The sequence below is a fragment of the Rana temporaria genome, chromosome 5 (assembly GCF_905171775.1).
Source record: "Rana temporaria chromosome 5, aRanTem1.1, whole genome shotgun sequence".
Taxonomy (NCBI): domain Eukaryota; kingdom Metazoa; phylum Chordata; class Amphibia; order Anura; family Ranidae; genus Rana; species Rana temporaria.
Genome location: NC_053493.1, coordinates 287,320,930 through 287,346,815, shown reverse-complemented (window position 1 = coordinate 287,346,815; position 25,886 = coordinate 287,320,930). Strand labels below are relative to the sequence as shown.

At 45.6% G+C, this 25,886-nt stretch overlaps 1 protein-coding gene across 1 annotated transcript in view; it reads left to right on the top strand.

The window, feature by feature from the left end:
• The first annotated feature begins 604 nt into the window (after nucleotides 1–604).
• Nucleotides 605–25,886, top strand: part of LDLRAD4 (low density lipoprotein receptor class A domain containing 4) — a 415,207-nt gene continuing 389,925 nt past the window's right edge. Inside the window, exon 1 of the mRNA XM_040353920.1 lies at nucleotides 605–746. The gene's annotated coding sequence lies outside the window, so the exon portion shown is untranslated. The remainder of the gene's footprint in view (nucleotides 747–25,886) is intronic.

Genomic DNA, 25,886 nt, shown 5'->3' with positions numbered 1-25,886 from the left:
CAGTGGGGGGAACAGTGCCTGATTGTTGATGTCAGTGGGAGGAATAGTGTCCTGAGGGCCAGAAAATGGAATGCAAAGGGCCACATTCAGCCGCCGGGCGGCAGTTTGGAGACCACTGCTGTAAATCATAGTAAGTGAAAGTAAAAGAAAATCCCACATATTGGGTTTTCCCCAGAACAGCAAAAGATGGGAAATCTTTCAATGGGGACACTAGTTTTGGTGACAACAAGGGATTCTCTCATTTTGGAGGGATCTCCTCTCACTTCCTGGTTTGACTATGAGACAGGAAATGAAGGTAAAGCTCCCCAATGGGACACAGATGCCAAAAAAAAAAATAACTTACTAATTAAAAAAAAAAAAAAAAAAGATTTGCCTTTACCTCTACTTTAAACTCCAAATTGTCAGCATTATACACTTTAGTACTATATGATGTACAGCAAAAAAACAAACACATTTTCAAATACAAAAACACTTCACCTGCTCAACATCCAGCTGCGGGGGGAAAAGTTTAGCTGGGTGGCATTTACACATCCGTCCAGTAGGTGTCAGCATAGCCTGCGAAAGCGAGCGGCCAGGGCTGGGCAGGAAGCTTTCCCCCCCCCTCCCCCTTCACACCTCCCTCTAGAACTTGTCTCCTCTCTCCGGCTGTCAGAGTGAGCTGTAGACTAGCTGCAGACAGAGGGCTGGAGGAGAGATTGGCAGTCCCAGACAAGGAGCCTGTGTGCGCAGACACACTGCAGGGGGAGGTAAGACCCTTTCTTGTGCTCTGCATAGGAACACACAGCACCATAGTAGGGGGGCAGCTGAGGAGGGAGGGGAGGCAAGTGCAGAGTCATAGAGCTGCTGTGGGGCTGCAGCTGGAGCTTTTCTGGGAGTCAGGGAGGAGCTGCTGCTGTTGCTGTTTGCAGAAACGTGAGAGGCCCAAGTTTAATTCTGTCTTTAGGAAAAGACACAAGTGCCAGTCACCTCTCTGGACAGGCTGAGCAGGGAAGGGATGGATGCTGCTCTGGTGTCACCCAGGGTGATGGGTGTCACCGAGGATGAGTGAAAGTAAAGGGCTGTGTGTGGGATTGGTGGAGGGGGGTGTGCCCTGTGCACATGCTGATGCTTGTATACTAATGTGCACCTATAGGAGGGAGGGAGATGTGCTGCACACCGCTGGGTACCACCACACACAGCAGACCCCCCTCACCTCACCTGGGTACCACCACACACAGCAGACCCCCCCCCTCACCTGGGTACCACCACACACATCAGACCCCCCCCCCCTCACCTGGGTACCACCACACACATCAGACCCCCCCCCCCCCTCACCTGGGTACCACCACACACAGCAGACCCCCCCCTCACCTGGGTACCACCACACACAGCAGACCCCCCCCCCCCTCACCTGGGTACCACCACACACAGCAGACCCCCCCCCCTCACCTGGGTACCACCACACACATCAGACCCCCCCCCCCTCACCTGGGTACCACCACACACAGCAGACCCCCCCCTCACCTGGGTACCACCACACACAGCAGACCCCCCCCTCACCTGGGTGATCAGTCTCCTCATCATCTTCCTGGATGGCTCGCTTTCCTGCAATGAATTTTATAGTACAGCGTCCTTCAATAATTCATAATACATAACGTGGAATATTCACTCGCATCAGCAGCTGTTGAATTTTCCCAATCTGCGGGGGAATGCTGCGTGCGACGCTGAGATTTAAAAAAAATATTTATTTTTTATGTTAATGATAAAAAGTCCAAGGATGATCAATCATCCATTTAATTTCTAGACGCCGGTTAGATATCGGAAGCGTCTTGCGTTGCACCGCAGCGTATTGTTATGAATGGCTTATTAGTAGAAGCACAAATGTGTCTTTAGCTAATTGTTTGATGTTGTTGCGATGACTGATTTCAGCTACTTTTTCCAGGGGATAATCGCACGCCGCTTGTGTGTTAACTGTCTGGGAGGCAGGTCGGGGCAGGTAACTTTGGGAAATATTTGGATGGTTGGTGCAAAGATTTATCTTGTCTCCACACCCTTTATGGAAAGAGAATGCATTGATGTGCAGTCAAATCGTCTGTCATTTTATATAGGCAGGCCCTGTTAACACTTCATTAACCCGCACATGCCGTTCTCCTTCAGTGTACTCGGCTAGCATCCGAGGGTCGTCGCTATGGCTAACCAGACCTACCAGGCTTGTGCCACGCTGGCAGCCGCTATGGCTACCCAGACCTACCAGGCTTGTGCCACGCTGGCAGCTGCTATGGCTAACCAGACCTACCAGGCTTGTGCCACGCTGGCAGCTGCTATGGCTAACCAGACCTACCAGGCTTGTGCCACGCTGGCAGCCGAAGAGCAGAGGCTCTCTGTGGTTGAATTGTAAACTGAGCGCACTGCCTAAAACTTGGACTTCTCTTGGCGACAAGTGGTTTGTCGCCAAAATCGCACACCGCTCATTCCGGAAAATCGGAAGAGCTTCAGCCTCCCACTTGTCATTCTGTCAGGAAGATGTGTTGATTTCCCCACAGCAACCAATCGCATTCAAACAAATTCTCCAGCTGTTCTGTTCAAGGGAAAGTTTGAACTGATTGGATGATGGGAATTAGTTATTTCATATATCGACAAATCAGATCCAGTCTCCATGGTCAATGTCTTTAGTCCCCCCCCCCCCTTTTTTTTTTTCTCCCCAGGGTTGTCCATCTTCTTTTATTCAATGTTCCTTGTGCCAGTTCAGGAAAACATTTTGGGCTAGATTCAGGTAGCTGCGCTTGATGTTACGGCGGCGCAGCGTATCGTATTTACGCTACGACGCCGCAACTTACAGGAGCAAGTGCAGTATTCACAAAGCACTTGCTCCGTAAGTTGTGGCGGCGTAGCATAAATGGGGCCCGCGTAATTCAAATGTGGAAGGGGGGGAGTGTTTTATGCTAATGTGTGATGACCTGACGTGTTTTACGAACGGCGCATGCGCCGTCCGTGTACATATCCCAGTGTGCATTGCTCCCAAGTATGCCGCAACGATGTATTGGTGTCGACGTGAACGTAAATTACGTCCAGCCCTATTCGCGAACGACTTACGCAAACTACGTAAAAAATTCAAATTTCGAAGCGGGAATGACGTCCATACTCAACATTGGCTGCGCCACCTAATAGCAGGAGCAACGTTACGCCGAAAACGCCTTACGCAAACGACGTAAAAAAACTACCGCCGGGCGCACGTACGTTTGTGAATTGACGTAACTAGGTAATTTGCATACTCTACGCCGAAAACAACGGAGGCGTTCCTAGTGGCCAACGTAATATTGCACACAATTCTACGCCGCCGCATTCAAGTTACGTCGGCAGGGAGCGTATCTGCATTTGAGAATCGGCGTAACGATACGCCGACGCAGATTTGAAATTACGGTGGCGTATCTGGAGATACGCCGCCGTAATAGCTTCCTGAATCTAGCCCATTGGGTATAATTCTGTATGGCACAGGACTGATTTGTAAGAGAACTAGTTATTTTATACATAGACAATGGGTTATTTACTAAAATTGGAGAGTGCAAAAGCTATGCAAAGACACCAATCAGCTTCCAGGTTTTAATGCCAAACTTATTGGGGTTGTAAAGGAAATGTTTTTATTTTCGTAATAAGCATCTTTTACCTGCAGACATTCCTCTTTTCACTTCCTCATTTGATCGTTTTTGCTCAAAAGTTGCTCTATTTCTTCTCTGTTCTGTTCACTTCCTGCTTGTCTGATTGTTACTCACCACCATGAAGGGAGGCTTTACTGCAGTGGTCAGTAACGTGCTCGCCCCCTCCTGGGAACTACATCTGTGCGGCAGGATGCTCTCTACGTGTTAGAGACTTCAAGGAGGTGTGAATTACTGGGTGTGCCGCAATGCATACTGGGAAATGTAGTTCTTACATGAACGAGCGCCGCAAACCAGGAAGTGAATGAGAGAACAGAAACTAGAACGCCAGAGGTGATATAGATGAAGGAATTTAATAGGTATTTACTAGTTTTTTTAACAGAATCTACCTTGCAGACATTAATTTTAGGCAAATTTTTTTTCCTTTAATTAAAGTGGAGTTCCGGCCACAATTTCACTTTTTAAATATAAATACCCCTGTAATACACAAGCTTGATGTATTCTAGTAAAGTTGGCCTGTAAACTAAGGTCTGTTTTGTTAGGTTGTTACAGCATTTAGACACTTTATAAAATAGAAATTGACTGGGGCCATCTTAAGTATGGGCATCATGAAGCCAGACTGTATGACTTCCTGGATTTCAGCCTTGCAGATCTCGCACATGCTCAGTGCTGCACAAGCAGTGTCAGATCAGGTTTTAGCACCTGTGCTGTCCAAGTCACATGATTCTTTGAGACTGGGGAGTGCACAGACTCCTGGAAAGTTACACCCACTACATTCCCAGGAGTCTGTGCGGTGTAGGTTAGGAAGCATTAAGCACCTAGGTGCAGGAAGAGGGAAGATTAACTATTCTGCCTAGCAACAACACTTTGAAGGCATCTAAAAAAAAAAATTTTTTCGTAAAGGACTAATGACATTTTTTTAAACCTACTGATGTAATGTTATATTTATGGGTGGAACTCCACTTTAAATTGAGGGGGGAAAAAAGTGCACGGAACTGCATCTGGGGTGAACTAGACGAATAAAGGTCCACTATCCATGATCAATGATGTCTTTTTTTTTTATTTATTTTTTTTTTTTATGCAGGTTTGTTCATATCTTTCATGCGATTTCTCTTGTGGAAATTCTGGAATTGTTTTGGGGTATTATCCTGTATGGCACCAGAAACTAATGTGGTGCAAGAGAATGTCATTTCATATATAGACAATTATTACTAAAACTGGAGCGCGTGGAAGCCAATTAGTTTACAGATTTTTATCACGGCTTAATTGAACAAGCTGAAGTTGGGGCCCTTTTACACCGAGTCACCCCGATCGTTGGCGGTAAAAAAACGCTATTTTTAGCAGCGCTTTACCGTCGGATTTGCTGCTCTTTACGCCCGCTAGCAGGGGAGGTTTTACCCCCGCTAGCAGCCGAAAAAGGGTTAAAACTGCCTATAAAGTGTCGCTACAGCGGCGTTTTGCTGGCGGTACGGCGCTGCCGCCCATTGATTTCAATGGGCAGGAGCGGTGAGTTCACCGCTCCAAAGAAGCTGCTGGCAAGACTTTTTCTGATGCCTTGCCAGCGCACCACTCCAGTGTGAAAGCCCTCAGGCTTTCACACTGGAGTGAATGAAGCAGCTATTTTTAACGCTATAGCACCTGCAAAATGCCCCACTGTGAAAGGAGTCTTAGAAGCTGATTGGTTACATGCACAGCTGTTTTAATCTCCCCATGAGGCCCACTCTCCATGGTCAATGATTTGTCTTTTTATCCAGGTTTGTTCATATCGTTTATTTATACTATGTTCTTTGTGGGGACAAGTTTTGGATATAATCCTGTATGGCACAGGAGACTGATGTCATGCAAGAGAATGTTTAGGAACTAAATAGCTTCCATGTTTAAGAGCCCTTCCCCGTGGGGGTGTCGGCGGTAAAGGGCCGCTATTTTTAGCGGCTCTTTACCGTCATTTTCACTGTGCTATTCGGCTGCTAGCAGGTGCTTTTAACCCCCGCTATCGGTTAAAATCGCCCGCAAAGCGTCGCTGCAGCAGCGCTTTGCCCGTGATTTTTGCGACGCTGCCCATTGATTTCAATAGGCAGGATCGCTGTATACACTGCTCCTACAGCGCCTCAAAGATGCTGCTACCAGGACTTTACCGTCCTGCCAGTGCAGCGCTCCAGTATGAAAGCCCTCGGGCTTTCACCCTGGAGTTAAAGGAGCGGCTCTTTCAGGGTGCTTTGCTGGCACTATTTTTAGCGTTGTAGTGCCTCAGTGTGAAAGGGGTCTTATTGTCATGGCTTAATTGAGCCAACTGAAGCTAGTAGTTGACTACCTTGCACAGCTGCACTGATTTGAGTGCTCCAGTTTTAGGTAATCTCCCTAATAAGTTCCTATCTCCATGCTCAATGATGTGTCCTTATTTATCCAGGTTTGTCCATTATCTTTTATGCTATGTTCCTTGTGGGAACAAGTTTTGGGTATTATCCTGTATGGCACAGGAGACTGATATGGGGCAAGGGAAATTGTTTTTTTTTTTTATATAGACCATTAGGTGGGGGGATTTAACTAAAACTGAGACGTGAAAAAGCTGTGCATAGAAGCCAATCCGCTTCCAGGTTTTATTAGAGATTAATTGAACAAGCTGAATTTATAAGCTGATAGGCTAGCACAGTGTTTCCCAACTCCAGTCCTCAAGGCACACCAACAGGTCATGTTTTCAGGATTTCCCTCAGATGAAATGGCTGTGGTAATTACGAAGGCAGTGAAACTGATCAAATCACCTGTGCAAAATAATGGAAAGCCTGAAAACATGACCTGTTGGTGTGCCTTGAGTTGGGAAACACTGGGCTAGCATGCACACCTGGACCAGATTCTGAGTGCACTCTCCATGGTCAGTGTTCGTCCTTTTTTCCAGGTTTGTCCATATCTTATGCTATGTTCCCTGTGGAAATCTGGGAAGATGTTTTGGGTATAATTCTGTGTGGTGCAAGAGAATTGGGGCCCTTTCACACGGGGCGGATCAGTAATGATACGCCTCTGTGTGTCCGCTTTGCTGAGCGGGGATCCTCCGTAAAATCCCAGCTGAGCCGTCGGCTGACAGGGCGGTCCCCGCACACTGTGCAGAGACTGCCCTGTTTTTCCTCCGCTCTCCCCTATGGGGGGATCGGATGAACATGGACCGTATGTCCGTGTTCACCCGATCTGATCCGCCAGACGGAAGAAATGCAGGATCTTCTTCCGTCCGAAAAATCGCAACGGATGGATGAAAATGCGGACATACGGTCCGCACATGTGAAAGGGGCCTTAGTTATTTCATATATAGACAAATCGGGTTCACTCTCCATGGGCAATGATATTTCTGCATATATTTTGTGCTGTTCTTTGTGAAAATTCAGGAATGAGTTTGGGTATGATCCTGTATGGCACAGTAGACTGATGTGGTGCAAAATAATTGGTTATTCCATAATTTTGGGGGTGATTTACTAAAACTGGAGCGTGCAAAAATTGGTGCAGGTGTGCATAGAAACAATCGGCTTCTAATATCAGCTTGTTCAAGCTTTGACATAAAAAACCTGGAAGACAGATTTTGCACTCCAAAGTTTTAATAAATTAAGCCCATAAGGTCCACTTTCCATGGTCAATGATAATTATGAAGTTCAGGTGGGGTGAAATTAATATTTTCATCAGGGGCGCCATCCCTTGCAAGATCAAACACATAGACATGGGATTATATGTTGTGCCTCAAGGCGGTGTATCACGCAGGTACGAACTTCAACGGATCTTTATTACAATGTTAAACGTAACCAACCCATTATATGAATAAAGTCTGGTCATGGTCAATATTTGTCCATATCTTTTATGCTATGTTCTTTGTGAAAATTCCAGAACAGGTTTTGGGTATAACCCTGTATGGCACAGGACTGATTTGATGCAAGAGAATTTGTTATTTCATATATAGATAACCATGGTCAGTTAGAGCCGGTTCACACAGGGGCAACACGACTCTGGCCGCGACTTTGCGAGGTGACCTGAGCGTGCGACTTACAAGGCAACTTCAAGTCGCCTCCAGGACCGGCGCCTTTCCAGTGGCCAATCAAACAACAATCAGCTCTGTGGGAGGGAGGGGTTTGCCTGAGAATTTTTTTTTCACTTTGTGTATTGTTGCTTCAGTAAGGACACTGATCCAACTTTGGAGGCGACTTCCATTGAAATCAATGGGTACAAGTCACCTAGAAGTCGGATCGAAGTAGTACAGGAACCTTTTCTGAAGTCGGAGCGACTTCAGTAGTGTACATTAAGACGGCTCCATTCACTTCCATTGATTTTTCTCAACAGCGCGACTTGGGGTGTCTTCAAGTCGGATCCCAAGTCGCCCTTGTGTGAACCGGCTCTTACCATGGTCAATGTATGTTTTATCTGGGCTGTCCATATATTTTATGATGTTCTTTGAAATGCTGGAAGAAGTTTAAGGTATAACCCAAGGCACATGAGTGCGTGAGTCTTGAAGGTTGGAGCAAAGTATAAACTGCTTTGTCTGTGAAGGCTCTTTATTTGCCCAGGTCATGATATAGCCAGTATTTGTTAGTTACGTTCAACTGGATTTGTTCTATAATGTTTGGTAGCTTGTCCTAGCCATTTCAAGAACTGACCAGCTACAAATATCTTCAACATTACAGGAAAAAGTTAAACTGAATGGGACTTCCTAATGCTAGATATGAACCTCTTTGGTGTACTGCCAATCGCAATTGTCTGACACGAGCAGAAGAAATTGTTAATGTAACTCCTAGAGGTGGTTTGTGGAAACTGGCAAAGTCAAATATATCGGCTCTACCCTTGGAGAAATGTTTGGTTTCTGTAGTAGTTTTTTTATATAATCATTTTTGTGTCCAAATGCAACACGAATGTGTAATCCTCTTTTAAAGTGGAGCTATAGGCAAAACCTTTATTTTAATTTTGGATAAGGTGAGGGATAATTAACCCTTGCCAGATTTTTTTCTTTCACCATCTGTGCCCTATTGCGGAGATTTCACTTCCTGTCCCATAAACCAAACAGGAAGTGAAAGGAAATCCCTTCAAAATGATGCGTTCCCATTGGAAGATTTCACCTATTACTTATTTAGGGACAACCCAAAATGTGGGATTTTCTTTTAATTTCAATTATAATGGTAAACAGGACAAATAGAGCGGGTGAATCTCCTTAACGGGGGGCACAGGCAGCAATAAAAACTGACCGGTGATTGCTCCCCTATATGTGCAAACTATTCAATACATTTCTTTGTGATGCCCCCATCCCAGTGGACATGCAGAGGTCCTTTGTCACGGTGATACCCAAACTGGATAAGGACTCTTCCATCTGTGCCAACTATAGGCCTATTACCCTTCTAAACTCAGACCTCAAAATCTTCACTAAATTACTCTGTCCGTCTGAACTCAGTCCTCCCCTCCCTTATCCATAAGGATCAGGTGGGCTTTGTCCCTCTCTGCCAAGCAAGTGATAATCGCCCTGGTGGAGGTGGCCAACAGGGAGGGCCTGCAGTCTCTGCTACTTAGTTTAGACGCGGAAAAGGCCTTTGATCGCCTGGGCTGGCCCTTCCTGTTCGCCACGTTACAACATGTGGGAGTCCGGGGACCCTTTCTGCAGGCGATTCGGCACCTATATGTAAACCCCTCCTCCCAAGTTAAAACTCCCTTTGCTCTCTCCCCCTCGTTCCCGGTGACAAATGGCACTAGTCAGGGCTGTCCACTCTCCCCCTTGCTATTTGCATTATGTGTAGAACCCCTGGCTGCCACTATCCGAGGGAACGCCAGTATTAAGGGCATTATAGTTAGAGATCGGGAGTTCAAAATGTCGCTGTTCGCAGACTATGTGATTTTAACCCTGACCCAGCCTAGAACATCCCTTCCGAATCTCCACGCAGACGGTACGGCGCTCTTTCGGGGTATAAAATTAATGTGTCCAAATCGGAGGTGCTCCCGCTTAACATGCCGATTGGTGAGGCGACCCATCTGCAAACGTACTTCCCCCTACACGTGGAAAACAACCGCCCTAAAGTACATATAAAGTATATATTACCCCGAGCTTCCGCACACTTTATCAATAAATCCCCCCCCCCCCTCTTCCGCTCCATCAGAGCCCTCCTGTTACCGTGGAAAAAGCATCATATATCTCTCCTGGGGAGGGTCGCGTCGGTGAAAATGACTATCCTCCCGAAGGTCCTATACCTGTTCCAAACCGAACCCATCCAAGTCCCGCATGCCCACCTAAGAAAACTCCAGATCTGTTAGTTTACCTGGAACTACAAGCGTCATAGGATCCCACGTTCAGTCCTGACGGCGGTGCGTTCAGATGGAGGTCTGGCCTTCCCAGACCTTGTTAGGTACTTCCAAGCGGCCCAGCTGCGAGCCATAGCGTCCTGGTTTACATTGCGTTCATATAACAAGTGGGCGGAAATTGAGAAGCTATGGCTGGCCCCAGTCCACCCCAATAGTCTCCTGTGCTTGACCCAATGTCGGTGCTCCGACGGGTATGGCGTAAGCTGACCTCTGATAGCTCGCTCCTGACCTCGTTTGCCTGTAACCCCAAGGTGCCAGACAGCCTCACCCACCGCATATCATTCCCGTGGACCTCTAGGAACCTCTTCCACTTTGGCAACTTGGTAGACCCTCTGACCTGTAAATTACGCTCCTTTGCTGAACTACGGACCCAACATGATCTCCCGAACCGGGAATTCTACGGGTATCTCCAAATACGCCATTATGCCTTGTCGATGGCTTCAAAATTGCAGTTACCTCCCCCCCCACCCCGTTTTGAGCGTTTTGATTCTGGCGGGGTCGGCCCAGAGGGGATTGATCTCGGGGATATACTCTATACTGAATGCCTGGCCCATGGAGTCGAAAGGCAAGCATGCATATATGACTAAATGGGAAAAGGCTCTGGGCGAGGAGATCCCCCGTGGAACAATGGCATGAGATCTGGGGGCAGGCGGCAAAGAGCTTGATTTGCACGCTATACAAAGAAAACATCTATAAAATTCTGTGTTTCTGGTACATGACCCCGGACGTCCTCCATGCCATCTATCCCACTAGCTTGGACCGCTGTTGGCGGTGCCTGGGGGCAAGGGGCACCCTCCTTCATGTCTACTGGGGCTGCCCACTGATTGCCCCTTTCTGGGACTCGGTCCGGCAGCTGCTGGAGCGGCTCCTAGAGAGGCAGATCCCTTCCTCCCCAAAATATTTCATCCCAGGTCTCCCTCCGATAAGACTCCCGTCTCCATATAAGAAACTGGCCCGACACATTCTTACGGCAGCGCGCTGCCTGGTGGCGTTGCATTGGAAACGCCGGTCTCCCCCTCCCCCTGAAGCCCTATACGCCAGGATCAAAGACGTGGAGATCATGGAGAGGATGACCGCCAGGTTGCGGGATCGGCAGGAGGCTCACGAAGAGGTCTGGGAGCTGTGGCACTGCCGGGAGGATCCACCCTGAGAAGGTACGTGGGCCAAAATGATGACACCCCCTCTTTCCCTCTTTCTTTTCCCCTCTTTTCTTTCCTCTCTATCTTGGGAGACCCCTAGTGTCTCCAGGTGCTATGATACTTAGAAGTTAAGTCTGCTGTTTAGTTTAGCCTTAACATGTGGATAGTCCGTAAGGACGATGGCCAGCTTGCACTTCGCCACGTTGGCGTCACTGGTTTTAATAGGCAAGCTGGAATACTCGCAATTACCAGGCAGAGATAATGTATACGCCCTAGGCTACTGTTAATGTGTTTATTCTTTATTTTGCCCCTGCGTGCCAAAGGCGCTGAATGGCTGTATGTTATGTACACTTGAACCATTGACCAATAAAATTGTTATTGATAAAAAAAACTGACAGGGGTTCTAATCCTTCTTTACTCTGTCCAAAACTAGAAGAAAAAAAATTGCTATTATACTTTTTAGGATGATCAGAAAGTATCATTCAAACTGATGTATCAGTAGGCCCCTTTCACACTAGGCGAATCTGTCTCCGAGTCCGCCAGCTCAGTGGGATATCTCTCCGTGGATCTCCGCTGAGCCAGCGGATGACAAGTCCATCTCTGCTCACTGAGCAGGGAGGGGCTTGTGCAGCGCCGCTGTCTCCTATATATGGATCTGATGAAAACTGACAGCATGTCCGTTTTCATCAGATCTCATCCGATGCACCATGGACAGATTGCGACGTTTCACCATCCGTCTGATTTTAGCGGATTGGGTTGGATGTCAGCGGACATGTCTCTGCTGACATCCGATGCTCCATAGAGATGTATGGAGCGGCCGTTCAGGTCCGCCGACAAATATGACAGGCGGACATGAACGGTCCGACTGTGTGAAAGGGGACTAAAGTGTAATCTGTTTGCTTTGGGTTACTTCCCTCTGCCCATTATTACTATATTTTTTTTAGACAACCCTGTCATGAGAGAAATTCATAGGAGTTGATTTTACTAAAACTAGAGTGTGCATGGTAGACAATCAGCTTCTAACTTCAGCTTCTATATTCAGACTGAACGCGCATTTGAAATTGTACAATTTCAAACCAAAAAGTGCAGGAACTGCTTTTGAAAATCGGCGCAGCGCCGCAAAGTCTGAGTCACACCAATTGGGACGGTGCTGTTGCTGGCAATAGGCTGCGATTTGGCATGCAATTTGACATGTCAAAATGAGCTGATGTGAACAGGGGCTTAAGCTTTGACAAAAAAAAAACCTGGAAGCTGATTGTTTACCATACACGGCTGCACCAGATTTTCCACAATCCAAATTAAGTAAATCAACCCTAGACTGTTAGCCAAGAAATTTTAAAGGTTATCATGTGGGTCCTCCTGGCTTCAGTGTTTTCTGAGTACTGACCTAGAACATATTTGTAGTTCAGGTATTCTGACACTCGGCGGCGCACCGATTAGGCAAATGCCGCCGATTTGAGATGCGATTTGACATCTCAAATCGCATCTCAAATCGTACCTGTGTGAACCAGGCCAAAATGTATTTTTAAGCAATATTTGATAAACTAACAAAGCAGTGATGCTCTGCAACCTATAAGTTTGAGTTGGAAGCGGTTTGTAACAAAGTATTGTCCATGGTTGCACCATTTTCACTAATCTAACTGGCTGAATTTGCATGTGATGTACACAGCAATGTGGTGCAAATCGCATGCAATGTCTGGCATCGCACCAGTGTGAACCCAGCCTGAACACAGGGCTGCAAGGACATTCCACGTTTTTGTAAGTGACCTGACAACAGGTGTATGTAGATTGATAAATGTGTACTCCCTTGTCCTATATAGAAAGGACCTACTAGGGCCCGTTCGCAGAGATTGTCATGTAAAGTTTCTTGGCACCCCTCAGTGAAAACCTACCTGACTCATTTTGTCCTGGATGATGCCTGGGGCAGTATAAAGTCTCCTGGGCTCAATGCTCATTTCAGTTGATATTTAGAGGTTAGTCTGTTCATGCGTAAGCCTAGGTTCAAACTTATGCGGTACAGCAAATGCAGCGATCCCTGTGCGTTTCCCGCACAGCATTGCAATCGCAATGTTTGTGATCTGCTGCTTGTGTCAATACAAGGTTTACAAATGCAGTGCAGATTACCCACGCCGAATCACATGGTACAAAACATACATTTTTGGGACCATTGGCATTTTTATAGCGATCAGTGCTATAAAAATGCCACTGGCAGGGAAGAGGTTAAGTATGTTCCCTGGGTGTGTTCTAACTGAAGGGGGGGTGGCCTCACTAGGGGAAATGACTGATCGCTGTTCATACATTGTATGAACAGACGGTCAGGCATTTCTCCCCTGACAGGACTGGGAGCTGTGTGTTTACACACAGCTCCCGGTCCCCGCTCTGTAACAAGCGATCGCGGGTGATCGCCGGGGCACGCGCGCGGGAGTCAGGAGCGAGCGGGGGACACGCGCGCGCCCCCGTAGTGGCCGCTTTGAGAGCTGACATTATACTACGTGCTCTCGTGCAGGAGAGCCGACCTGCTGCCGTAGAACTGCGGCGGCTGGTCGGCATGTAGTTAAAAAGATGACTTCCCTACTTTGTGATTTGAGTCCATTTAAAATGAAAAGTTTTAAATCGCACTGCACTGAATCGCATGTGAATAGCACAGGAATGTGGTGCTGTTGCTGTACGATTCACATGGCAGTAATAGTGTGAATTTGAGCTTAATATTCGCATGCCGAAAATCATTTTGCAGCAAAATTGCTGTAAAATGCATAACTCGGCGTTCACTGTTTTTACAGACACCTGTTCAGTGGCACATAAAACTACATTATGTGCAATGGCTATATGGTGTCTAGAGCCACAGAAACGGAACAGAGTTTGACACCGCTGCATGCTCCAAACTTTGTTAAATAATTTTTGTTTTTCCTTTTTACTACTAATTTACCACAGAGTTTTTTAGTTTTGCAAGTAGTTCCCCTTTACACTGTAATTTAAGCAGTTAACCCGTCATTACTGGGCTGTTAGTGCTGTGACTGTCAGCCATTCGTTTGTGCCGTAGAGGCCCTGGTCGCTGTTCAGACTGCTCGGGTTCTTTCTTGCCTCTGGCACCCAGAAGTAAAGATGGAAGTTGGCTGTTAATGTGATGGATTATCAGCTGTATTTATTGAGCAGTTGCAGCAGGTAAGGATTTCTATTGTTTTGCACTTCAGTAAGTAGAGAGCTTGATGATACCAAATCTTGTAGAATTGGCCTGTAAATTGTCAGCTGGAAATTTGGAAGCAGAGGTGAAACACTTGTTAATAAAGTTGCTCAGTTTGGCCGGTTTACAGCCATTCAAATTTCACCTAAGCCAAAATAATTAATTGTAATTAAGACAAACATAGGCTGTCTCAGGCATTAATTTTGTGTTGGGTGATGGTCCATACTACCTCCCATAACCTATGGATCAGGTGAAATGTGGGAAATTTTTTCTTTTTTTACGTGGAAATTATGAGCTGCTACTAATTGGACCAACGGAGACATAGTAACTTGGGATAATATAACCTTCTGTATTAAATCATGCATAGCCACCTCATTCTGTAACTGCGATACAATAAAATATAGTCTTGCATTAGGCACCGCAATTTCCCTTACTGTCTTTGGCTAGCTGCAGTATAGCAAGTCTAATTCTTGGATTTCTATATTTCCATATAAAATCCCTAAAGACAGAATCTATAGTTTTGAATAAACGTAGCGATAGCCACACAGGACAATTATGCAATATGTACGGCTGAGGCAAACGCACCATTTTCACTAGGTTTGCTCTAGTCGTGCACCAAATTTTCGGCTGCCGAAAATTATCACCCGAAAACAGTTTTTTGTCATTCGGCCGTATGACAGAAATGGACGATACCGAAAGGGGGCGTGGTCCGCCCAGAATGCTGCCCATTGCGGCAGTTTCTCTCTGACGTGCCGGGTCCTCCTCCATCTCCTATCACGGGACATTGAATCAGTGGGCCCTGACACACAGAGATCACCGATGATCTGGGCACAGGCAGGCTGCATATGACGGGCACTGGTGCGGCTGCTGGGCACAGGCAGGCTACATTTTATGGACACTGCTGAGGCTGCATTAATATCTTGCACCATGTCTGCAGTCTCTGACCATCAACTCGGTAACAAATGATCTTTAGAGAGTTGGGAAGTCTAGAAGTCCTGCCGCATATTTAGTTCCATCTGTGTCCTGACACTGCTGTTAACCTAACAGGTAGTGAAGGAAAATCTCTCGAACAGAGCACCTAATGGCAGTAAAAATGAGACCGGAGTTCTAATCTTGCCCTACTTGATCAAAAACTAGAATATTTTCTCCTTTCGTCTTCCAGGACAGCCTCTGAGATGTATGGCTCCTCCCTCAGGGACAGGAAACGCGTATACCAATAGTTAAAAGGCGGTCCTCCTCTTCAGTTTTTGTGTTTTCTGCCGGAAGGGAAGGAGCACGTAAAGGAACCATAGGGAAGCTCCTTATCTCAGGTCTGTACTGGGAGAGCACCCTGGTATGAACCATCATCAGCCTGTTGGCACCCATTCGGCCTATCTGGGGAGTTTAGGGTTGCTAGAGACACCGCTGCCAAATATGCTCAGAGAGAGCAGGACCCCGGGTTATGGGGTTATGGCAGAATTCTTCCCTTTTGTTTGTTCGGTTACCTTGATGGCAGATGCATCCGACGGCTGGAGGGTGAGAGACGCCGTTTTCAGACGATCGTTTGCAGTCCTCTTCCGACGAAGGGCAGAGTTTCTGCATTCCAACGACAGGAAGTATGACGGTACTTCCGACGGAACCGCGTCATCAGGGGGCGCTGCGAGATGTCATTCCGATCTCCTCGGCGTGGCGGTGTTTCACAGGGAGTCGGAGCAAGGGAGAAAACGCTCAGACTGAGTTTACACCCAAGAGCATGGAGAGTGCAGTAGCACATACAGGCTCCGGCGCCTCTTGGGTAAGCGTGCTGAGGGCAGGCCATGTCTTACTCTGGGAGGCTAGGGTTTTTAGGCTCTGTTTATCCCCTTCCTGGGTGGAGAGCCCTTGGTAATGGGTGAAGCACTGACTAGGCTAGCAGCACACAGTGGTGGTGGATAGCAAGGATGTGAACTAATGGGATTGTTCATGTGTTTGTTTTGGCTTTCAGGTTAAAGCCCAGGACAAGACACAGCCGCCTAGAAAAAAACAATGTGCAGTATGCGGGACTAAGTTTGGTGCCAATTGGGAAAAGCCACTATGTCCTGAGTGTGTCGGCAGTCTTTTAAAAGATGATTCAGTGACAGCCTGTCACAAGATACTATCATTTGTAAAAGACGAGCTTGCATCCACATTCGAGTCTTTTAAGGGATTAATGGATAGGGTGCAGGGCCCCTCTTCTTCCCTATCGAGAGCAGCTAGTATGCCGTCCTTGCCACAGAGGCAAGAAGAGGAAGAAGATAGGGAAAGGACTCCCAGATCAGTGGATTCAGCATCCGATTCGGAGGGGGAGGAAGATTCCTCCAAGGTGTCCAGATATAAATTATCTCTGGATGATGTGGGGGATCTACTTAAAGCAATTTATGACACTCTAGAGATCTGTGAGGAACAGGTTCAACTCTCTAAGCACGACCTGATGTACCAGGGGTCTAGTGCAAGTAGGACCAGGGTTTTTCCCATTCACAAATCGTTGATTGAATCGATTCTGCTGGAGTAGGAACAGCTGGAAAAGAGACCTTTCTTTTCAGGTAGCCTTAAGCGGTGATTTCAGTTTGAAGCGGATGCCACTCACCCCTGGAACAAAGTTCCCAAATTAGATGCTCCCTTAGCCAAAATCTCAAAGAAAACGGACTTGGCCTTTGATCTAGGCTCACCCTAAAGTGGAACTCCCGCAGATCGGAAAACCTCCCCCCCCCCCCTCCGGTTTCACATTTGACACCTTTCAGGTATTTGCACCCACTTCCGGCCACACAGTCTGCGGTAGGTTGCGGGAAGAACGTCAGTTCCCGTCCCCCCGTCCCCCGTTGTGTTCTGGGAACACTTGGCTCCCAGAACACAGTGGGAGCCAGTCAGACAGCGCAGCGCGACTCACGCATGCCCCGTAGGGAACCGGGCAGTGAAGCCGGAGCGCTTCACTTCCTGGTTCCCTCACCGAGGATTGCGGGGGGGCAGCAGAGTGACGAGCGATCGCTCGTCCTCTGCTGCGGACGGCGCTGGACTCCAGGACAGGTAAGTGTGCTGATATTAAGTCAGCAACTGCAGTATTTGTAGCTGCTGGCTTTTAACATATTTTTTTTTTTTTCAGCGGACTACCGCTTTAAAGATCCTATGGATAAGAGAGGGGACTTACTGCTAAAGAGAGCTTGGGATGCCTCTTCTATAGGTTTGAAACCAGCTCTTGCAGCGACTTGTGTGGCCAGAAATTTAGAGTGTTGGCTTACACAATTACAGGCTCAAATCTTTCTGCTGGCACTCCTAGACAGGAACTTTTAAAATCGTTCCCTCTAATGTTTAAAGCAGTTGGATTTCTGGCAGACGCTTCAGAGGAATCTATAAAACTGGCAGTCAGGTCAGCTGCTCTGGTGAATGCTGCTAAAAGGGCTGTGTGGCTAAAAACCTGGACAGGTGACGCCGCCTTAAAACTAAAGCTTTGTGGGTTACCATTTTCAGGTGACCATCTGTTTGGGCCTGGCCTCCAGAAGGCACTTGAAAGGACTCAAGATAGAAAAAAGGTGTTTCCCGAGAAAAATAAAAAATCAGAAGGGAAACTTTTTTTTCGAGGGCCCAGGCAACAGATGCAGCAGAAGGAGGGTCAACTCAAAAACATTGGGTGGGCCACAAGGGGCATGGAAGGGAGGAATCCTATTTAATCCTTCTCAAGCAACCACAAAACCTCAGTGACTCGTGCGTCCCGGTGGGAGGAAGACTAGTAGTTCCTCCCACAATCGACTTCAAGCCCGTTTTATATTGGACATCATAAGAAACGGGTACAAATTGAGTTCGAGTCAATGCCCCCCCTCAAATTTTCAGGTTACACAACTACTCTGGGACAGAGAGAAAGCAGAGGCCCCAAGTCTGTTACTGGGGGATTTGGTGGATCAGAAAGTGCTGAGTCAGGTGCCCCAGAATTAGCACGGACAGGGAATGTACTCCCATGTGTTTGTGGTAAAGAAGTCACCGAGAAAGTTCAGGTTAATCCTGAACCTGCGCCCCCTGAACAAGTTTGAAATGCAAAAGTTTCAGGATGGCGTCGATCTTTACAGTATCAAAGCTACTGTTCCCAGGTTGTCACATGGCTACTATAGATCTCAGAGATGCCTATTTACAAATTCCAATTCATCAGGAATTCCAAAAATACCTCAGGTTGGCAGTCAGCGTAAATTCAAAGATACTGCACTTCCAGTTCCGGGCTCTTCCGTTTGGTCTGTCCTCATCGCCAAGAATCTTCACGAAAGTTCTGGCAGAAGCCCTAGCCCCGTCAGGGCTATAACGGTAATTCCATATTTGGATGACCTCTTGTTTGTGGCCAAATTGGCTCAGCAACTGGAGAAAGACTTAAGGGAGGAACAGAGCTTCCTCTCTTTGCTCGGGTGGCTAATCAACAAGGACAAATCCCAATTGATCCCATCTCAGGAAGTCCTGTATCTGGGGTACAAGGTTTCTTCAGTGGAGAGGAAGATCTTTCTCCCCAAGGAAAAAATTATGAAAGTGGATCAGGCAGTAGCCCAGCTGCAATCCTATCAGGTAGCCACAATCAGAGAGGTAATGAGGGTGCTGAGTCTGATGGCATGTTTCCCAGCGGTACCTTGGGCGAGGTTCCACCAGTGAGCTTTACAGGATATCATGCACCGTTATTGGAGCGGCAGGAGACAGGACCTAGACCTCCAGATGCCCCTTTCATCCAGGGTCAAGAGGACTCTGTGGTGGTGGCGGGCCCATTACAACCTAGACAAGGGTTTAGCCTGGACCCAACCGATGGCCAGAGTGGTGACTACCGACGCCAGTGCCTGGGGGTAGGGCGCTCATCTGGAAGAAACCATGGCCCAGGGGGGGCATGGTCACCAGTAGAGGCAAGTCGGTCCTCAAACCAGAGGGAACTTCTGGCAATCTTGAGAACAATAGAGACGTTCCATGCAAGGATCGAGGGACAGCATCTGCAGGTTCGCACAGACAATGCGGCGGCTGTCGCATATCTGAACAAGCAAGGGGGGACCAGAAGTCCTGCTCTACAAAGAATAGCCAACAAGATCCTGTCCTGGGCAGAGGCGAACCTGTCTTCTCTGTCAGCCGTCCATCTAAAAGGTGCTCAAAACTCGCTGGCAGATTTTGTGAGATCGTACAAAAATGGGGACAGCTGGGGGTGGACCTCTCTGCCTCGGAGAACAAGAAGATAGCTCAGTTTTTCCCGATTCATCCATGGGATCAGGCAAGAGGGATAGACGCGTTCGCCAACCCTTGGCAGTTCAGCCTCTGTTATGCCTTCCCTTCAGTGAGATTGATCTCAGCAGTCTTTTTTTGACAGAAGCGACGGACCTCATATTTATAACACCTTTTTGGCCAAAAAGACTGTGGTTTGCTAGCCTAAAGAGATTGTCCATTCTTCCTCCTCTTCCGACCAGGAAAGACTTGCTTTCGCAGGGCCCCATCCTGCATCCTCAGATAGAGAAGCTGGGTTTAACAGCTTGGTATCTGAGGAAGAGCTGCTGAAGTCTCAAGGTTTTTCAGATAGTGATAACTCTTCTGGAGTGCTGTGTGTGTGTGTGTGTGTGTGTGTGTGTGTATAGAGATAGATGGATATATATCTATATTGATATATATCTATATTGATGTGCTTTTTTATCCGTCCAACTGTAAGTGTTTTTAACCGTCATTAAACCTTCCATGTTTTTACGGAATTACACTATGTGCCTTTCATTTTCTCTATGCACTTCGGGTATGGTCTGATCTTCTGCGAGTCATCTCCAAGTTGACACCTCCCCCCCGTCCTGGTTCAAGTGATGTCTTTAGTGTAACCTGCCGATCGCACACTTAGTTCCTGTTGATGTGTCCTCCATCTACTTACATTCAGCCTAATTGACCCTTTGAGCGTACGCTCACTTGGGTTCTATATATCCGGTAAGCCTCCCCTTTTGGTGGTGGGTGTTTTCACACGTTAAGTTTACCGTGAATCACCGTGGGTTTGGAATAATTTGTCACACATGGTTCATTCATCTATCAAGTCAAATTGATGCACATATGTAGACTTATGTTTGATTACACAAATTTTTAGTGATAATACAGACTTCTAGTGTCTTTTTTATTTCATTTATTTCTCAGCGCTGCAATTTTTTGTATACCACATATTGCTTTCTTGTTTCACTGGATTGTTTGTGGCTGCTCACTATTAGGATAGCGCAGATCTAGCTTTTTGTTCTCTGTCACAATTGCAGACTGACATCCGTGAGAGCCGGCGGTGCGGAGGATGGTCTATGTGGATCGCTTTACCCCGGATGACTGCATACTGCGTTTTTTTAATCGTGTGATTTGGTAAATGTTGAAACTTCATTAAATGTAACTATATTGCTACACTTGGAGGCTCCTCTTTTCTTTTATACTCTGTAGCTCCTGCTGGATTTTGCTTCTAATCCCCTTGGGGAGGTTGCCATTTGTGGATGGACATTTTATGGTTACACAACCTATCACATTGCTATAGTCTTTTTATATGGACTATAAACTGAAAGACTTATGAATAAATGGTTGTGGGATTGAATCATTGAGTTTCCATAATTTTTTGATTGGAAAATTCACTTTGATATACAAGTGCTTTGGATTACAAGCATGCTTCCGGAACGAATTATACTTGCAATCTAAGGTTTTACTGTATTTGTTTACATACCAGGAAATGGTGAAGCGCACATACAGGTCAGTACACCACCCACCCATACATGTCGGTATACACAATGCAGCACACTGTCCATACATGTAAATCAGTGCCTGAGACCTTGTGAATGCGATTGTGTGAGGAGCAATGCCTCGTGGGACATGTAGTCCTGGACAGGAGAAGGTCCAAAAGGTTTTAACCCCTTCATGACAGGCCATATTTTGCTCAGCGGCACTGCGCTAATTGAACTGACAATTAGTTGTCAAGCAATGTAAATCCATTTTTTTTTTCCTTGCATAAATAGAGCTTTTTTTGTTGGTATTTGATCACAGCTGGGTTTTTATTATATAAACGAAAATCTAATTTCCTAATTCATTCTGCTTGCATGTCTTTGGTTAAAAATCCCAATAATTGTATATTGATTGGTTTGTGTAAAATGCATTAAGGTAAAAAACATTCTGGGTGCACTTCCATCTCTATCCAGCGACGTGCATGAGAGCAGCGTCTCTTTGGTCTGTCATTGGCTCCTGCTGCTGTCAATCACAGCCAGTGGGCCAATAAGGAGAGCAGGCTGCGGCTCTGTGTGTGAACAATTCACAGTAGCATGGTTCCGGAGTGAGCCTGCTTAAATGCCCACCTAGCAGGTGGCTTGCTATTGAGGGCACTCGGGGGGGGGGGGGGGTGGAGTAGCAGACAGCACCAGCAGTGGACCCAAAAAGAGAATCTTCTGGCTGTTCTCAGCGTGGATTACATATATTTTTTTTTTCCGTAACCATATAGCTGGTTATTTATATTTTACCACTGCTTATAGACCTTCAAGAATGTTTGTTTGTTTTTAACGTTTATTTTTATCCGATTAGTTGGCCGATTTGTTTAGATTATTTAGATTATTGTTAAAGAAAGCGCCAGAAAGAAGCCTCATCTGCAATCCCAATGTGAAAGCCCGAGTGCTGCTGCACTGGCAGGGCCTCAAAAACAAGTCCCTCAAGCAGCTTCTTTGCAGCGATTTGGGAGCGGTAAATACGCTCCTAAAACGCCCCTTCCCATTGAGGTGCTTTTTTTTTTTTTTTTTTTTTTTCACCGAGAAAACGCTGGAAAAACCCCCCAGTGTGAAAGGGGTCTTAAAGCAACCAGCCAAGATTTGAACAGTCTATGGCTGGCTTTGGACCTCATGCAGCTGGATGCTTTTGAGCATCTGACATAAGTTGTGGGTGTATTTCCACACCTCAGACACAGCTGCAGGGTACAGCTTTCAATATTAACGAATAGCTGTAGATAAACGCTTTGCTTGTGTATATTCACGCATGGGCGTAAATCCCTGATCGTGGCTTGTGTCCAGGGATTTATGCGCACACACATCTGTGCAGGATTACACATATACATGCGTACAGCCAATGATTACTACGGGTAAAGCTGTTTCTCGGATGCCTAAAGGCATCCATGCACTGCATTTTATTATTAATATTATTAATAATAATAATAAAAATAATAATAACAATAATATTATTATTCTCAAGCCACTTTCATTAATGACATGCAGTAACGTGAGCTTTAAATGGCTGTCATGTACTGTGATGGTGTAATAGTAAACGGCATACATGGAAAACACTCTATTCACATAGCTCTGCAGTCTGTGATAGTCATTGTTCTGTTAGGTGTGTGAACTCCACTGTACACACCACTGATGTACAGCAAAGGAAAGTGAAAGCCCTTTCAGGCGGACCCTTCATCATTTTACAAAGACTGAGCATAAATGAGCCATTTCTGCGGAGACGTATTTTAGGACATCTGGTTTATACAACATAACAGTAATTCATTTAGAGAATGTAATTAAAGTGTGGACCACACACAGAGGCTGATTGGATTTATTGCGTTAAGTGGCAGATCTACACTTTAAAGCCATTGGTCAGTGCTATTAAAATGAAAGTGGCCTAGGGAACATAGTCACTTGTGTTGCGCGGTACGTTTTATATATCCATTTTTTTTATTTTGTGGTGTTTTGTTTTTTTATGTGACTGTGCAACATTGATATTGATGAGGTGCACAATGAAAGTGCGCATACATGACTGTAGTTTTGCCTTTTCTATCTAGCTCCTGGGGCAGTGATACGCAGTCTGCTCCTGACAAGTATGTCCTTACTGCTGATTTATGTGACCTGCCAAATTCAATACTTGGCATAAGCACAGGAATGTATCTTTATTACAGCCTCCTAAAATGGTTATAGGTTCTGAATTACAACATAACCTTTCTATTATTTCAAAATGGTACATGGGCGAGTACACACAGAAGAAATAGCGGCAGAGGGGCTACTTTCATTTATCAGTAATGTCACCTGATGCTGGTGATACATGTTCTAACATGATTCTTGCATGAAAAGTGGACCTCAGGTGTCGCATAGCATTCTCTGTTGCCAGAATGGACTAGACTGGCAATTAATAACAGATAACACCCTTTTCTCCTTCACAGCTGTGACATGCTACCGTCTTGGAATAAAGAATTGACATGGAGGTGACGGCTGTCTCGGTGCAGCTTACTAGGAACTGGAACCTATAAAATTTATTTATTTTTCCCTCCCAATTTTTTTTTTTAATTGGAGCCTTAAAATGTCCAGGTAAACAATACATCGGAGGATTTATAGAGCACTATGGGAAAGCTAAAAGATCACAGAAGTTGCTGCCTTTATATGCAGTTTATTTTTTGTCCGCTATTTTTTTTTTTTAAGGAATGAGTCGTATGAATAGCTTGAGTTATAGAGCTGGGTACGCAGGCTTTTCTTCATTAACCATAATAAAGAGAGAAAATGTGTACACAATCCATAAATATTCCCTTTAAGACTGGGTTTACATGTCCTGTGTGAATAGTGTGTCCGTTTTCACTGCGAATAAACAGCATTTGTTTAGCTGTTCATATGTGTTTTTGATGTGGTTCTGATGCAATTTTGCAAGGTTTAGGACTTTGATTTTTGTCACAGCTGTGATTTCAGAGTTGACCAGTACATTGTAAATAAAGGGTGTCGACTCCTGTAGTAGAACAGCAATCGGTGCTGAAATCCTGACCTAAATCCTACACACGTGTGATTCAGAAGTGTTCTCATGGAACTCAATGAGCCTGAGGAATTTGCACCTGAAACACGCCAGTGTTTAGAAACTGCACAGAACTTTTTAAATATGCACTGCATACAGTGGATATATAAAGTCTAGACACACCTGTTTAAAATGTAAAATTTTATAATAAATTATAAACAAGCGCGCAACCAAAAAATCTGTGAAAATTCATTATGAGAATTCCTATGTGAAATGGCCAACTCAATAATGATTGTGCATGTAAAACACACACACACACACACACACACACACACACACACACACACACACACACACACACACACACGTGAATAAAAACAAAATAATTCCAAAGTGTGTTTTGATAATCACTGTGTAAAAAAAAAAACAAAGTCCCAGAACATAGAAGTGAGGCAAATATTAGCGATAGGACACTTCTAGGGATTAATCCAATAATCACTGCAATATTCGATGGAATATTTAGAAGAAGTCTTGATCCTATTTTCAGACAAAGAGTGTGATATTACTGCCGCTTACCGGACTGAAGAGATCTCGGGCTATAGAGATCTAAGGAGCGTGCACATCAGCCTGCTGGCCACGATAGAGACCACCTCGATCAGGGAGGGATGCTTCCGTCTGGTTAGATAAATTCCTACTGTTCTACGGATTGACACTTGATGAGCCCCTTTTTTTCATTCCCGTTAAATCGATCATTCTGTATGATACCTGTGCAAGCATCTAGCGATCATTTGAAGTGACTATTTAAAGGTGCTGCACGGTGTGTCCCTGGATAAAGGCCTGTCTGGGGTTTACAGCCGCAAGCTTTCAATGCTTGTCCTGTGTTGAGCGTGCCTTTTTTTTTTTTTTTTTTTTTTTTACAGTGTTTTCACTTCTGGTGGTGGAATTCCTTCTGATGTTCACTCATTCAATACATTGCTGTTTGTGTCAATTGAATCATTTCATTTTTGACCTATTTCTTCACAGTTAGTTTATTCACTCATGTCTTATTGAATTGGCCTCAATTCCTTTATTTATATTCTATTTTAATTTTTCACCTATGACATTCCATTTAGAGGGAATTTCTAGGTGGGTTAGCACAGCTACATTTTTTTGCTACCCTTACATTAATACTTTGACGCATCTTTTCATTTTATTACAGCACCCAGTCTTTTTGGGTATGAGACTATTGGCATGGCACATCTTATCTCGACTTGCCAATTTTTGTCCACTCTTTTGCAAAAACACTCCAAATCTGTCAGCTTGCAAGGGCATCTCCTGTGCACAGCCCTCTTCAGATCACCCCACAGATTTTCAATGGTATTCAGGTCCTGGGCTCTGGCTGAGCCATTCCAAAATGTTATTCTTCTTATTGTGAAGCCATTCCTTTTGATTTGAATGTATGCTTTGGGTCATTGCCATGCTGAAAGATGAAGTTCCTCTTCATGTTCAGCTTTCTAGCAGAAGCCTGAAGGGCTTGTTCCAATATTGACTGGTATTTGGAACTGTTTATGAATCCCTCTACCTTGATTAAGACCCCTGTTCCAGCTGAAGAAAAATAGCCCCAAAGCATGATGCTGCCACCACCATGCTTCACGATGGGTATGGTGTTATTTTGGTGATGTGGTGTTTTTGCACCAAACATATCTTTTGGAATTATGGCCAGAAAGCTCAACCTTGGTTTCATCAGACCATAACACATTTTCCCATTTTGCTTTTGGGAGACTTCAGATGTGCGTTTTGCAAATGTAGTTAGCCAGGCTTGGATGGTTTTTCTTTAGGAAAAGGCTTCCATCTTGCCATTCTATCCCATAGCCCAGACATATGAAGAATATGGGAGATTATCACATGTTCGACACAGCCAGAACTTGACAGATATTCCTGCAGCTTCTTTAATATTTCTGTAGGCCT